The 3,720-nt window shown below is 44.7% G+C and overlaps 1 pseudogene; it reads right to left on the reverse strand.

Annotated features, from left to right (window-relative positions):
- Positions 1-95: 95 nt before the first annotated feature.
- On the reverse strand, positions 96-526 carry LOC114616968 (annotated as a pseudogene).
- Positions 527-3,720: the final 3,194 nt, after the last annotated feature.

The following is a 3,720-nucleotide window of genomic DNA, read 5'->3' on the forward strand; positions in this document are numbered from 1 at the left end:
TCCTTTCCTTTCCTTTCCTTTCCTTTCCTTTCCTTTCCTTTCCTTTCATTTTTTTAGAATATGAAAACTTATTACTGTGTTTCCATTGCCAAATTTTATGATCTTGGTCTTTCCTTCTTGCCTTTGTATACAGCCAAAAGAGACACACTGGCTACTTTAACCACCTTAGAGCGGATGCCAGGAATATCACCGACAGCATGACCTTTCCGACCAAATCCAGCAACCAGAACTTCATCATTTTCCTCAATGAAGTTCAAGCAACCATCATTGGTCACGCATACCGTGATCTTCTTGCTGCTCTTAATGAGCTGCACCCTGACACACTTCCTGATGGCAGAATTGGCTGTTTGGCTTCAACCCCTACTTATTCCAGCACAATTCCCTTTGCATGAGAGGCAACCCCAAATGGATTGGCCTTCATGGCTGTGCCCAAGTGGGCTTTCTTGTACTGTTTATCATGCCACTTCTGGTCCCATCGGTGACTGCGGAGCTTCCGAGCAGTACGGAGACCATGACACTTGGCCATCTTGCCGGCACCACTAGCCCGAGAGCAAGATCCCGTTTCTAAAATTCTCAGTTGGAGTGGGGTATTGTAAGTGATTTTCCTAAATGTGATTCTGGAATAAATAATACATTGTATAGTAATTTGTGTGTGTGTTAAGTAGGAGCTCCAAAAACCGTCAGCAGACGTCCTTACCCCCAGCACTCACGAAGCTTGAGGCAGGAGGGTTTTGAGTTCAGACTGAACAAATATTGTGGAGCGCTGCTGCCACACCTTAAAGATGGTGCCGGCTAGCCCTTGCAGACTTGGAGTAAACAAGCCTTGTTTGGTCCTGGGGCGGTACTTCCTGGTGGCCTGATTGTGTGTCATGGGTCTTTGACCAATCACAGTGCGAGACGTGGTATGGGCTCATGGGCAGTCCTACGCAGGGTATAAAGCTTCACTCCTGGGCTGGCTCGGTGGCACACCTTCAAGCTTCATGTAACTAGCAACTCCTGAGTAAACTGCTGCTGGAAGGAACTGGTGTGTGAGTCTTTCTTCCCTGCTGGTCGGGGTGGTAGAAGCCGCACAAAATATAACCCAAATGGAGGAGCTGGCTTGCTCCTTGCTGTGGAGATGACCAAAGGAGCATTGGATTTGGGGTGACTACCCTCAAAACTGGTTTTGTTCTCTAAGAGCAGTTAGTCTCCTCAAGTGTGGAAGGGAAAAGCCCAGGATCTACACTGCCTGGATGTGCACATAAGGCATCAGGAATGCTTCCTGAAATGCCTGTAATCAGTGAACTCATTTAGGGCCCAAAATATGTAACCAGGAGACCTGATTTTTCCTATTGCTCATGTCAGATATGGTGTTCAAGGCTCCTGTGGCTTCACCAGGGCACTGGGCTGAGTCTAGAAGTAGGGATGTCAACTATCGGTTGCTTAATTCTTTCCATTACATCCAACGATTGCATACTGAGCCCAATACAGTGTGGCCTATCACTGGGCATCTCTCACAGGGCTTGGCTTCCCTGGTGTTGCTCCATCAGCACCACCAATCATACTGTCCTGTTCTGCAATCCAACCAATAACTCAGGCTGAAGCTCCAGGCTGTGCCCCTCTCTGCTCTGTCTCTTATGATGAGATGTTTCCCAATGCTCTCACTGAAACTGACCAGATCAAACCCTAATGCTTTTGCTTTCCACAGCTGCTTCTTGCTTATTTTTGTTTTGTTGACAGGTTCTCACTCTGTAGGCCCCGCTGTCCCAGAACTCTCAATGTAGACCAGGCTAGTCTTGAGTGTACAGAGATCTACCTGCCTCTGCCTCAAGAGTGCTGGGATTAAAGGCCTGTACCACTACACTATGTCCAGCCCTGCTTGTCTCTAAACTCAGCCAAAGCCTCTCTCTGCATTTGTCACCTCTAGGGCCACCAGTTCCTAATAAACTTTGTAGGTATACACACATAGCCGCTGTTTTCCTCCCTCCCTCCCTTCTCAGTCTCTTCCTTGTAAATGGCACTGGAACGTTCAGTTTTTAATTGTTCACTGCTAATATACATAAAAATATAGTTGATGTAGGTGTGGTGAAGCACATCTGTATTCCTAGCACTTGGAAAGCAGAGGACAGAGGAAGGAGTTCAAAACTATCCTTAACCACAGAGCAAGTTTGTAACCAGTCTGGGTTACATGACACTGGACTGCCCCCCTCAAAAAAAAGGCAAAACAAAGTTTGATTTCTGTACTGCCCTCATACCCTATGTCTTTGCTAAACTTTCTTGGTTATGAGAACTCAGCTGTGAGGTGTTTGGAATTTTCCCCACAGGCAATATGTTGTCTACAAAAAACAATTTTTATTTCTCTTTCCCAATATGTTTGCGTTTCATTTCTCTATTATTTTTTATCTATTTATTTATTTATTTGGGGGGATTTTTTTTTTGGAGGTGGGGATAGTATCTTATACAACAGATTGAGCTACAGCTCACTATGCAGCTGGCAGTGAACATACAGCAATCCTGCCTCAGCCTCCTAGATGCTGAGATTACAGGCATGAGCCATCTACTGGGTTATGCCTGGGTCTTCTTTCTGTAGTACAATTTTGCTACATTGAATCTCAAGTCTGACTTTGTATGGGGTGGAGGTGAAAGTAGATACCATGACTTTTGTTGTTTTTTCTGATCTTAGAGGGAAGGCTTGCAGTCACATACAAGTTGAGGAAGATGTTAGCCATTCATCCATAGAGGGTCTGGGAATATAGCTCAGATGGTAGGGTGCTTACCTACCATGTATGAAGCTCTGGTTTTATTCCTATTACCATATAAAACTGGCCATGGTACTACTACACATATAATTCCATCACTTGAGAAGTGAAGGGAGGAAGATCAGAAATTCATGGTCATCCTTAACTACTTAAAAGGTTTGAAACTGAGGTCTGAAATCTGCTGGAGGAGATTTTGGTGGAGGAGCCTGAGGTTCTTGTTGGTATGAGATGAGATGACTAGTAGTGTTTGAAGTAGTGTTGGGAAAAGAGCATGGAAATCCAACTAATCCAGAACCATTCTTATGGTTTATAAATATAAACACACCCTAGAGGATTCTTACCAAACATAGGTGGTAATGGAAAGTGAGACTTGTCTGTTGAACATACATATGCACAAGAGGAGAACCGTGCCATTAGAGTCCAATATACAAGGACAAGTAAGGACTTCCTCTGCTTATCTGCCACCAATGGATGAAAATCCTTTGCAGATATTAACCGGTAAAAGGAGCAGATTAGGCCACTGAAAGACTCTGATGGTGTACTGATTTTTCAACAAGGACTGTTGATATAAACCAAACCCATGAACTGGCCAAGAGTTCTGGGATGGCATTCTCTTAGCCAAGAGAGGATTGTGTGTGGAAAATGCTTTTTACAGACTGGTAAGGGAGGTGAGCTGGTACCAAATGAAAACTGTTCACATCAGTCATGGTGTCGTTCAAGGTTGTGTGAGGTTGTTCCTTGGGTGATTGGATGAGATATATAGGGAATTCTGACATCAGAAAAGAGACACCTGCAGGATACTCTGGTTCTGACTCTGGAGAAGCATCCTGCTGTTCTCTTCACTCAGAGAAGTTTCTGTTGTATCTCCAGTTCACTATGGATGTGCATAACCATCTCCTGAGGCTTTCTCATGTGGTTTCTGACCAGATAAATATGCCTGTTACTATCCAGGAGGTTTCTGACCTGGGTGTCTCCCCACCCC

This window comes from Grammomys surdaster, unplaced genomic scaffold, assembly GCF_004785775.1.
Source record: "Grammomys surdaster isolate TR1022 unplaced genomic scaffold, NIH_TR_1.0 133, whole genome shotgun sequence".
Taxonomy (NCBI): domain Eukaryota; kingdom Metazoa; phylum Chordata; class Mammalia; order Rodentia; family Muridae; genus Grammomys; species Grammomys surdaster.